Here is a 13,644-nt window from a genome sequence, read left to right on the forward strand (position 1 = left end):
TAAATATAATAAGAGTAAAACAAATAATAAATAAGAGATCACAACCATTTTAATCTTTGACTCCTTAAGAAACAAATATTTTAATAAGCAGTCGTGGTTATGTTGTGGCAGGGCTCAACGATTTTAAAGCCTAGGGCTACTATCAAAGCATGTGTACCACCCGCACTAGGTCAAAATACCACGCGTTCGCATGCACTAGGTCAAAATATATACCACGCGCCCACATGCTGTCTAATATCGATAAATAACAAAACTAGCTCATAATACATAGGTTTAGATGATATCTCAATTCCATAGTTAAATTCACAACATAATTGATGGAAATATAAAACTGGCTAAAAAATACTGAACTAATGATGGTTTGGTTTGCCTAAACCTCTCATGTCTTCATCAATAGCATCATTTGAACCAAAACCTACACATAAATTTGATATTTAAAAATGTTAGCAATGTAGTCCATTCATGAACATATTCAATCTCTTCATGCAAGGTGTCCACATCATTTCTCACTAAGTGCCCCACTAACTTATAATCCTTTCATGCAAACTATCCATGTCGTCCCTTATTAATTACAGATATTGTCTACAACATCTCTGTTATATGCAATACTTTAATCTATCAATGTACAAGTCATCTACATATGTTATTTGTTTCATTATTATATCCTTCTATATAATGTGATCTAATATTCAATTCGCTTTTCTTCCATTACTTCACCGATTTTTACCTGATCCGATAAATAAGATGTAAGGAAAATGGACCCTAGTTCCATTTACTTTGGATTTTGGTGTTTGATGACCAACGCAACCAAATTAGACTAAAGAATTTGTAAGTGTTTGTTTTGTAGTTCAATAGGGTACAAGACGTGACTTGGACGAAGGCGACGTGATGATCGGATGATCAACACCATAAGCAAGACCTTAGAAGCACAAGAGAAGACCCAAGATATCAAGCAAAGTCCAAGTATGAAGATAGGAACCAACCCGGACGTAAGATCGTGAAGAAACGAGCTCACAGAGGTGACCGGACGCTGGACCGGACGCTGGTAGCACAGTGACCGGATGCTCCGATCAAGAGGCTTGGCAGCAGCAGCGACCGGACGTTGAACGGCAAATTGATCGGACGCAGGACAACATCGTCCGATCGAGTACAGAAAGGTTCCAGAGCAGATCAATTAATCGCGGCTCCAACGGTCGTGATGACCGGACGCGTCCGGTTAGGACGTGTGGCAGAACCTCCTAAATTATAGGGCCCACATGCACCTGTCATTGTCCAATGACTTCTGACGACTATGCATATGTTACTGGTAACTTAAGAAGCATGTCGGGTGTCCTTGGGAAACCCGAATCATCCACGATTTCTTCCGAGCAGGATCCATCATAGAGTCATTGCAGTATTACAACAGTTTATTCATTAATATACATCAGAGTAAAATAGCGAAGTCTTACAATAACTTAGTTACAAAATAGTTGTTTCACAAACTAAGTACGATTATTATTACAAACCATAGTAGTGGAGTAGCCTAAGTAACAAGAACAAAACACGCAAATAAAGTGCCCTGCCCAAGGGCCACACATTTACTCGACATCTTCGGTTTGAACAACCGTCATGCAGCACGGTCCAAGACAGACCTGCCCATAAGGCTCACCTACAACAAGGGTTAACGAATCCTGAGTACAAAAGTACTCAACAAGACTAAACCGACGTATCAACAGATAAAACTCAGGAATGCAGGCTCGGGGATTCAAGGTAGGGCTTTAGCAAGAATCAAAGTTCTTTTGCATAAAAGCTCTCTAACAAGATTCTTTCTTTCAACAAATAACCCTTATCAAGATCATATATGAATCTGCCATGATCCGTATTGAGATCATGAACTTCATATCAACCCTTTCTCAAATCTTCCTCAAGTTTCATTTATTAACTACGATGATGAACAGTGAGTTGAGTCTCCATAACCGAGGAGCAACGATGATTCAAACAGATTATAACCCTGCTGGGGATTCCCAACCATACAACATATGCAGGTCCTAGACCTACATATACCAACCTACCCTCAGATCCTCTAAAACAAGAACGGGTCTGCGCCACCCGAGAGCATAGTACTCCACCAATCCAGCCCATTGCCACGTGGGTACACGCTACTCTCGCCATCTCTCCACTCCTAGTGCGCGAGTAGCTATTCTTGTAATAGAATAGCCAAGTTTAGGCTTACCGGAGTATGTGGCCAGTACTACAAAGTCTCACCTCATGCAATTCAACAACGGACGGTTCTTAACCGACACAGGCGAAAAGAACCCGCTCACAAGACATCCATGTCTTGTGGCTCTCATACACCGAGTCCGCCCGGTCTAAAATTCTTACTCCACATGGTTACATCTTATGATAACATAAATATCCAATCATATCCAAAATCCATTTATATCTCGCAGGTGACAGGTAATCACCCGACTTCTATCGGTCTAAGCATGGCTAAGCATAATTAGGCATTCTCGAATTGAAGCTGGTAGCAAGGTTGATATGGAAAAACAAGGATGGTAATGCACCAATTAGGTTTCCACTCAACTCCTAATCACTTAATGCAGTATTTAAAAGCAAAAGCGATATAAATTTGTAAAACACAAGGTAGGTTTAAATGCATCCGGGGCTTGCCTTGATTATCGGAAAAGTTCGGTTCCGGAGATGATCCACAGAGATCAAACCCGACCTCAACAGGCGGATTAACTCCCTCAACAACTTGGTTGACTACCACGTTCTCACTTTTGTTCACTACACGTAGTAATAATGCCATGTTTAAAATAATGCGAGATATAAAACATGATGCTTGATGATGGATGCAAAAGTTAATAACTTGAATACAACTTTCCTTCGCGGTATAGTTACAAGCCAAAAACTAACTAAACCTTTTTTTTTAAACTCAAACACTTACTTTAAATGCCCAGTATCATCTTATGCTTATGACCCAAGGTCATCACTCAATCCCAAATTCAAACAAAACCTTAGTCATTAAGAGTTAATATTTGTTTTTATTAATTAACAATTAATTCAAAATTATGAATTAAATCAACTTTTTCCAATTGAGCTCAAAATTTTTGTGAAGGTTAATCACATGATAACTAAGTGTAAAAACAATTTTCATGATTTTTGGATAATTATACAAGCCTAGAAAAATCATGAAAACCCATTTCCTAATTAATTTGAGCAATTTTTATCACATTCAAAATGTACTGAAAAGTAACATTTAATATTTTTCCTAAAAAGTTTACATCTCAGAGAGGTCACACAAAAATTTTCATAATTTTTGGAGCACTCCAGGGAGAGAGAGAGGCTCAGCTAGATGGCTCTACGGGTGCGCTAGGCAAACACGGTTACGGTGGTGACACTGGTTGGAGACAGGAAGGCTCGGTGGCTCCGGCGTGAGCTCGATGGAGCAGGGCGGCGGTGATGGAAAAAACAGAGGGAAGGGAGAGAGCGATTGGACGGCGCCCAGAGTTATCAGGCGAGCGGAGGGCGGCGGAAGAAGGTGCGCTCGACACGTTACGACAACGCGGACACATCGAAGCAGGAGGTGGCACTCGCGGACGCGTGTAGAAGCCGGTGGAAGCATGGCCGGCGGCGAGAGCTGCCTGCTTGCACTGTTCAAGCAAATTACTAAATTGCCACTCACTCAATTTCTCAAATTACTCTCAAATTTGTATGAAAACTCAAAAATCTCCAAAAATAAAAGTTGTTCCAAATTCAAAGTTCTACAACTTTGCTTTAATAACCATACCCAAATTCTGTCTAGATTTGAAAATGCAAGTTTGAAATCAAAAGGGACATTTTAAGAATTTATCCCCTTTTAAATTACTCCAAATTTTACATAACAACTTTGAAAACTCTAAAAACCAACTTTGTACACATTGACAAGCTCTACATTTTTCCTTTTAGGCTCAACCCCAAAATGTGCTTAGATTTTGAATTAGGTTTTCCAGGGCAGAATTTAAAGGCTGGAAATTAGGGTTTTGGAATTCAAATTTAATACCAGAGTTATGAACTTGATTCATCCATACAAGTCAACACAAATAATCAGAAAAGTAAACTTGTTTTAGTGAATGCATTATCAAAGTTTTCACTAACTCAAAAATGATGTGCAATGCATATGATGACATGGCATATTTTAGTGTTTAAAACACCAGAGGTGTTACAACCTTTCCCCCTAAAAGAAATCTCGTCCCGAGATTTAAAAGTCCTAGGATAAAGTAATGGAAAAGGAAATGTGTCAAGCAAAAACATTCAAAACCTGACCATAAAACAGCTAAGGTCTCTTTACAAAACATGGTTCGTAAAGACAAAACACAACTAACATTATTCTATATCGACGCAAGAAACTCTGGAAAGTGTTCTAGCAAGAAATCTTCGGATTCCCAAGTAGCTTCTTCTTCTGATTGTTGATTCCATTGTATCTTGTAGAACTTGATTGTCCTCCTTCGTGTGACACAGTCTTTTTGATCTAGAACTCGGATAGGATATTCCGAATAGGTCAAATTAGGTTCAAGTTCCACTCCTTCAATATCAATATTTTGATCAGGCACTTGAAGACATTTCTTTAACTGGGACACATAGAACACATCGTGTACAACTGAGAGATGTTCTGGTAACTTCAAGCGATATGCCACCTTTCCACACCTCTCCAATATTTCAAAATGGTCCAATATAACGAGGTGCTAACTTGCCTTTAACACCGAAATAGTTGACTCCCTTCATTGGTGATACCTTCAGATATACATAATCTCCCTTGTTAAACACCAATGGTCGACGTCATTTATCTGCATAACTCTTTTGTCGGGACTAAGCTATCTTCAAATTATTTTGTATCTGCCGAACCTTCTCTTCTATTTCTTTCACAAGGTCAACTCCAAAGAACCGTCTTTCCCCAGGTTCAGACCAATTTAGCGACGTTCGGCATCTACGACCATAGAGTGCTTCAAACGAAGCCATCTTAATGCTCTCTTGATAACTATTGTTGTATGAGAACTCAGCCAAAGGCAAACATTCATCCCACTTATTGGAATAGTTAAGGACACAACACCTTAACATATCTTCAAGTATTTGATTTACTCTTTCAGTCTGACCATCAGTCTATGGATGATAAGAGGTACTATACATAAGTTTAGTACTCATCAAAGCATGCAATTGTTTCCAAAAGTTGAAAACAAACTGTGTACCTCTATCCGACACAATGGTCTTTGGTACACCATGTAAGCTCATGATTCGTGCTAAATACATCTTGGCATATTGGATAGTGGGATATATACTCTTGACTGGAAGAAAATGTGCTGACTTAGTCAGTCGATCAACAATAACCCATATTGAGTCAAAACCTTTTGATGTCTTGGGTAGACCAACGATAAAGTCCATACTAATATCCTCCCACTTCCAAGCTAGAATAGGCAATGGCTGTAACTCTCCAGCGGACTTCAAATGTATAGCTTTTTACTTTTTGACAAGTATCACACTTGGCTATATATCGAGCAATCTCTATCTTCATTTTAGTCCACCAAAATCTCTGTTTCAAGTCATGGTACATCTTATTACTTCCTAGATGAATAGAGAACCTGGTGGTATGTGCCTCTTCAAGAATCAACTGTCGCAACTCAGGGACCTTTGGTACCACAAGGCAATTCTTGAACCATAGCACACCTGCATCATCTATTCTGAAGCATGCCGCTTTTCCATTCCTGACTCTTTCTTTGATATGGGCTATACCCTTGTTTTCTTTCTGAGCAGCAATAATTTGGTCTCGAATAGTTGATTCAACAGTTATATTGGTCAAACTACCTTGTTGAATTATCTCTATATTCAACTTTTCCATCTCATGACATAAAGTTGGATCCATTGTCTTCATGGTCATGCAATTGCAATGACTCTTACGACTGAGTGCATCTACAACCACATTTGCCTTACCAGGGTGGTAATGCACCTCCAAGTCATAATCTTTAATCAATTCCAACCATCTTCTTTGCCGCATGTTCAATTCTGATTGAGTAAAGATATATTTTAAACTCTTGTGATCTATATAAATATGACAAGTATTACCAAGCAGGTAATGCCACCAAATCTTCAAAGCATGGACAACTGCTGCTAACTCCAGATCATGGGTTGGATAATGTTCTTCATGTCGCTTAAGTTGTCTAGAAGCATAGGCGATGACTCAACCTTCTTGCATCAATACACATCCAATACCAATACCAGAAGCATCACAATAAATGTCGAACGACTTCTCGATATCTGGCTATGCTAACACTGGTGCAGTGGTTAATAATCTCTTTAAGATCTGGAAAGCTTTTTCATAGTCAGGTGACCAGACAAATTTGGCTTGGTTTTTCAACAATCCAGTGATGGACTTGGATATTCTAGTGAAATCTAGAATGAAACAACAGTAATAACCCACCATTCCTAGAAAACTTCGAACCTGATGAACAATGGTTGGTGGTTTCCAATCTAGTATATCCTTAACTTTGCTTGGATCTACTGCAACTCTTTCAGCTGACAAGACATGCCCTAAGAACTGCACTTCCTTTAACCAGAAGTCACACTTACTGAACTTGGCATATAACTGATGTTCTCTTAGACGTGTCAGAACAACTCTGAGATGTTCAGCATGTTCTTTCTTGTTCTTGGAATATATTAAGATGTCATCAATAAAGACTACTACAAACTTGTCTAGCTCAGGCATGAACACTGAATTCATCAGATACATGAAGTGAGCTGGGGCATTCATCAAACCAAAAGACATTACCAAGTATTCATATAATCCATATCTGGTGGTAAATGCCATTTTGGGAATATCTTCAGGCTTAATTTTGATTTGATGATATCTTGACCTCAAATCAATCTTGGAGAAAACCTTGGCTCCAGCCAGTTGATCAAAAAGTAAATCTATCCAAGGTAAGAGATATTTATTTTTAATTGTCACTTCATTCAATGGTCGATAGTCAACACACAATCTCAGGGTCTCATCTTTCTTTTTCACAAAAATTGCAGGACATCCCCAAGGTGATGAACTAGGTTGGATAAAACCTTTATCAATCAACTCTTGCAATTGAGTCTTCAACTCAGCTAATTCCTTAGGAGGCATCCTATAAGCTCTCCTAGAGATCGGAGCTGTTCCAGGCTTAAGATCTATTCCAAACTGAACATCTCTATTAGGTGGTACACTGGGTAAATCTTTAGGAAAAACATCTAAAAATTCACAGACTACAGGGATATCTCTAATATCTTTGACGGAAGTTGCACAAACTTTTTCCACTGATCTCTTTAAGATTGGAAGTTGGATAAGAAGCTGAGAATTACTGTCTGGCAAACTCAACCGTATTGTCCTATTCAAAGTATCTACAACAGCCTTATGCTGATACATCCAGTTCATACCTAGGATCACATCTATATCCTGATCTTTTAAAATAATCATGGTAGTGGGAAAAATGTGCCCACCCAGGTTTATGGGTACCTGGTACACTATTTCCTTAGTACACAGACATCCCCCGGGCGACTGTATATAAAAATTCTCCTTTGTTTGCCCAATTGGGATTTCATGCTTTATGACAAAGGTTCTATTGATGAATGTATGAGATGCACTAGAATCAAAAAGCATAACTGCAGGATGATCGACGACAGGAAACATACCCAGCATCACGGGTTCCCCTTCTGGAATCTCCCCAGCTTGAGTATAGAAAACCCGCCCCGTCTTCTTTTCATTTTTGCCCTTCTGAGCATTTTGGTTATTGTTCTTGTCCTGAGCTTGACCCTATTATTGATTTCCGGGAGCCTTCTGAAAATTCGGATTATACTGCTTAGGATACGGGCATTCCCTAGAGAAATGACCTGACTTCCCACAATTGAAACATGGGTAATTGTGGCCTTAGGGTGTTGGAGCACGAACACTAGGAGCATTTGTCTGTTGTGAGTTTGGGTAAGTTATGGCAGGATGGACATTTGGTTGTTGACCGGCTTGGAACTGCGGTAGGCGATAAGGAGGACGGTAGTGATTCACCGGATGATAAATTATCTTCTATCTCTTTTGATTGCCGCCAAAAGACCCAGATGGCACGCTCTTTTTCTTCTTAATTTCCTTATGCTGCTGATATTTTTCCTCTAAAGCAATAGCAATGTTAACTGCCTCATGATACGTGACATTTGTGCAGGTAGTCATCATGGTCTGAAGTTTGGTACTAAGACCATGCATGAACCACTTCTTCTTCTTGGCATCCATGTTAACATGCTCATGTGCATACTATGAAAGGTGATTGAACTTGCCCACATACTGCATGGTTGTTTGATCACCTTGCTTCAAAGCAAGAAACTCATCAAGCTTCATGGCCATAACTCCATCTGGAATATAATGGGCATGGAAAGCAGTGCAGAACTGGCCCAAGTTAACTGAGTACTGGCTGGTTGCATGGCCACAAGGTTCGCCCACCAAGCACTTGTTGCACCTCTAAGCTGTTGGGCAGTAAAAACAGGCTTCTGGAACTCAGTGCATGGAATGAGGTCGAACTTCTGCTCTATGGTACGAAGCCAATCATCAGCTTCAAGTGGTTCATCAGCCTTGGTAAATACTGGTGGTCGTGTATCCGTGAAGTCAACATATGTAGCTTCCTGCTTTTGATGATTACGACCACGATTCCCTTGCATCATATTTTGATTGCTTTGAGCTAACTCCCGAAGCAACCGAGCATTATCTACGGTCATATGGACCAGTGCCGCGATAGCATCAGCCAAAGTTGGTGGAACTGGTGGTGGATCAGGAACACCACCCTCGTCTTGCGAAGAACCAGGAATATCTGAAGCCCGAGTACGAGGCATCTGTTCATGACAAACCAAACTTTACTCACAAGCATTTATTGAAATATTAAAAGAGCTTACTACAAACACATTACATTGGGTTTACTTATTTATACACAAGTCTGCACTTAAGCAAGACTACCCAGCTAGACTAGAACTCACTATATTACAACTCTACTCTTCTCCTTGATCACATCAAACCTTGGGATCGGTATCCATTCCAGAAACATTTCTGCCTTCATCATCACTTTCATTGACCACCACTACTTCTTCTGGATCCTCTTCTTCTTCCTCTTCAGGCTCATCATCATCTGCTATGATGACACCTGGGTCCATTACATCTGCCTGAGGCTCATGATTTGGATTCAGGAGATTGTTCAGCCTATGGACTTCTTCATGCAGATTGGTATAATATTCTTCTACATCTTCTACATAAAACTCTAACTCATGAACTCGGTCTCTAGCTACATCTTCTATATGCCAAGCTTCATTTCTTCCTTCCACCATATGAACTAACATACGCTCATAGTTCTTGTGAGTGGTGGTAAGACACCTCAATTGATCCTGTAACTTGCCCACCTAGATAGCATCCAAGGCCCTATCTCTAGTAGCCTATGCTAATTCTACTGAAAGCCTCTGTACCTCAGCCTAGGGATCAGGCCTAAAGCTGCTACTGCTAGCACCATCACTTCTAGGGGCAAGCTGGTGATGAGGAACTCCTTTGGGTCCAACGGACTTATGGGGTGTTACCTTGGTACGAGCCATACTGTAGAAAGCAGGATTTAATACAGTAAGAAACTCTGAGAAAAGTCTAAAGAGTAGCAAGGAATGGATTACACTACTCAACCCAAACTAAAAGGGAAAGTAATTAACAACTGGATTAATCATGATGCATGAATCGTCCTTACGAAACTTAAACATCAAAGCTCCTAAAGTATATAAACAATAGTTCTTATTATATAGGGCATAATAATATTACTACTCCACCATACAAAGCCTTTTTAATCAAATAAGTAATGGCGAGAATGAATTAAGATAAGTCAGAAGCAATTTGGATCAAATTAACAGATTAAATTTATTTGCCCCAAATCGTTTTGAAGTTTTTGTAAAACAATACTACAAAAACTTTGTAATGGTTGCTCTGATACCATTCTGTGGCAGAACCTCCTTAATTATAGGGCCCACATGCACCTATCATTGTCCAATGACTTCTGACGACTATGCATATGTTCCCGGTAACTTAAGAAGCCTGTCGGGTGTCCTCGGGAAACCCAAATCATCCATGATTTCTTCTGAGTAGGATCCATCATAGAGTCGTTGCAGTATTACAACAGTTTATTCATTAATATACATCAGAGTAAAATAGCGGAAGTCTTACAATAACTTAGTTACAAAACAGTTGTTTCACAAACTAAGTACGATTATTATTACAAACCATAGTAGTGGAGTAGCCTAAGTAACAAGAACAAAACACACAAATAAAGTGCCCTGCCCAAGGGCCACACATTTACTCGACATCTTCGGTTTGAACAACCGTCATGCAGCATGGTCCAAGACAGACCTGCCCATGAGGCTCACCTGCAACAAGGGTTAATGAACCCTGAGTACAAAAGTACTCAACAAGACTCAACCGACGTATAAACAGAGAAAACTCAGGAATGTAGGCTCAGGGATTCAAGGTAGGGCTTTAGTAAGAATCAAAGTTCTTTTGCGTAAAAGCTCTCTAACAAGATTCTTTCTTTCAACAAATAACCCTTATCAAGATCATATATGAATCTGCCATGATCCATATTGAGATCATGAACTTTATATCAACCCTTTCTCAAATCTTCCTCAAGTTTCATTTATTAACTACGATGATGAACAGTGAGGTGAGTCTCCATAACCGAGGAGCAACGATGATTCAAACAGATTATAACCCAGCTGGGGATTCCCAACCACATGACATATGCAGGTCCCAGACCTACATATACCAACCTACCCTCAGATCCTCTAAAACAAGAACGTGTCCGCGCCACCCGAGAGCATAGTACTCCACCAATCCAGCCCATTGCCACGTGGGTACATGCTACTCTCGCCATCTCTCCACTCCCAGTGCGTGAGTAGCCATTCTTGTAATAGAATAGACGAGTTTAGGCTTACCAAAGTATGTGGCTAGTACTACAAAGTCTCACCTCATGCAATTCAACAACGGATGGTTCTTAACTGACACAGGCGGAAAGAACCCGCTCACAAGACATCCATGTCTTGTGGCTCTCATACACCGAGTCCGCCCGGTCTAAAATTCTTACTCCACATGGTTACATCTTATGATAACATAAATATCCAATCGTATCCAAAATCCATTTATATCTCGCAGGTGACAGGTAATCACCCGACTTCTATCGGTCTAAAGCATGGCTAAGCATAATTAGGCATTCTCGAATTGAAGCTGGTAGCAAGGTTGATATGGAAAAACAAGGTTGGTAATGCACCAATTAGGTTTCCACTCAACTCCTAATCACTTAATGCAGTATTTAAAAGCAAAAGTGATATAAATTTATAAAACACAAGGTAGGTTTAAATGCATCCGGGGCTTGCCTTGATTGTCGGAAAAGTCCGATTCCGGAGATGATCCACAGAGATCAAACCCGACCTCAACAGGCGGATTAAGTCCCTTAACAACTTGTTTGACTACCACGTTCTCACTTTCGTTCACTACACGTAGTAATAATGCCATGTTTAAAATGATGCGAGATATAAAACATGATGCTTGACGATGGATGCAAAAGTTAATAACTTGAATACAACTTTCCTTCGCGGTATAGTTACAAGCCAAAAACTAACTAAACCTTTTTTTATAAACTCAAACACTTACTTTAAATGCCCAGGATCACCTTATGCTTATGACCCAAGGTCATCACTCAATCCCAAATTCAAACAAAACCTAAGTCATTAAGAGTTAATATTTGTTTTTATTAATTAACAATTAATTCAAAATTATGAATTAAATCAACTTTTTCCAATTGAGCTCAAGATTTTTGTGAAGGCTCATCACATGATAACTAAGTGTAAAAAAAATTTCATAATTTTTGGATAATTATACAAGCCTAGAAAAATCCTGAAAACCCATTTCCTAATTAATTTGAGCAATTTTTATCACATTCAAAATGTACTGAAAAGTAACATTTAATATTGTTCCTAAAAAGTTTACATCTCAGAGAGGTCACACAAAAATTTTCATAATTTTTGGAGCTCTATTTAATCATTTTAGCAAAATAGAAAAATTGATTTTCACATAAACGGTCACTGACATCGGGGTCCCACCCGTCAGTGAGAGCAGCGCGACGGCGAGCCTCTAACCGGTGTGTTCTCACCGGCGGCAAGGTTTCCAGGGGCGGGAATCAGACCAACATGATCTCCTAGCCATTGCGCACACACCGGTGGCACGAGTTGAAGCTCTAGGTCACTGGAGTGACCTTGCCGGCGATGATGGTGGCTCAGCGGAGCACGGCCGACATGCACCCGGCGATCTACGACTCCACCGATGATACAAAGGTCTTCGGCATACTCAGCAACTCCTAATGGACTTAACCGAGCCCTTAATAGAACCCCAACGCCCTACAACGCAACAGCGACGAGCGCAGTGGCACGGCAGAGCAAAACTCGCTAGCGTCCCATGGTCCGGTGGCTACGGTGTGGTAGAGGTTAAAAAGACTGCATAGGCATGATCAATGGCTAACCCCGAAGCTGATGCGCTCGAGAATGATGGCTGCGGCGAGTCAGAGCTAAGTCATCGACGTTGGAGACGATGGCGGCGGCATGAACTCACGACAAAGCTCCATTTCAACAAAAGCAAACTGCCAAATGCTGAACGATCAAGACTACGAGCAACGCTAAATCATGAGGGTCATGAAACAATAATTGGCGAAGTGAGAAGCCCACCAGAACTCCATGTCTATGGTGGAGTGGATCATGGTGCCATCTCACCGGAGAGGAGGAAGACGATGTTACGCCGGGCACTCCAGGGAGAGAGAGGCTCAGCTAGATGGCTCTACGGGTGCGCCAGGCAAACACGGTTACGGTGGTGACACTGGTTGGAGATGGGAAGGCTCGGTGGCTCCGGCGTGAGCTCGATGGAGCAGGGCGGCGGTGACGGGAAAAATAGAGAGAAGGGAGAGAGCGATTGGACGGCGGAAGAAGGTGCGCTCGACACATTACGGCTCCAACGAGGACTAGGGGGAACCTTGCGCGCTTCTCGATACCTCAGTAAAAATACTGGAGTCATCGATGGGAGTTTGCATATCTCTACCTTGCTCTTTAGCTTCCGCATTTATATTGATTGTATTACTCCTTTTTGCGGTAGAGATAGCAACACACTAGCAAAACCGTAGTTGCACATTTAGATAGTTTATCTATTGCATAGGTTTTGCCAGGGTTAGAAAAAGAGGCCATAGTTTAGAGTTAGAATTTTAAGTTGCCTAATTCACCCCCCCCCCCTCTTAGGCATCACAGTCACCTACAAGTGGTATCAGAGCCGGTTGGCTCCATTTGGACCTTTGGCTTAACCGTCGTTGAGTCGACGCTATTTAGAGTGGTTGGGATGGATACCTCTAGGCCTCCGCACTTTGATGGCACTAACTTCCCCTATTATAAAGCTAGAATGGCTTGCCACCTTGAGGCGGTTGATTTGGGTGTTTGGAGAGTCACTCATGACAGGATGAAACCATTAAGAATCCCAATAAACCCACAAAGAGTGAAAAAAAAGGAAACGCATTTCAATGCTAGAGCTAAGAATTGCTTGTTTGAATCATTTAGCATGGATGTGTTTAACCAAGTGTTCAC

Source organism: Miscanthus floridulus, chromosome 18, assembly GCF_019320115.1.
Source record: "Miscanthus floridulus cultivar M001 chromosome 18, ASM1932011v1, whole genome shotgun sequence".
Taxonomy (NCBI): domain Eukaryota; kingdom Viridiplantae; phylum Streptophyta; class Magnoliopsida; order Poales; family Poaceae; genus Miscanthus; species Miscanthus floridulus.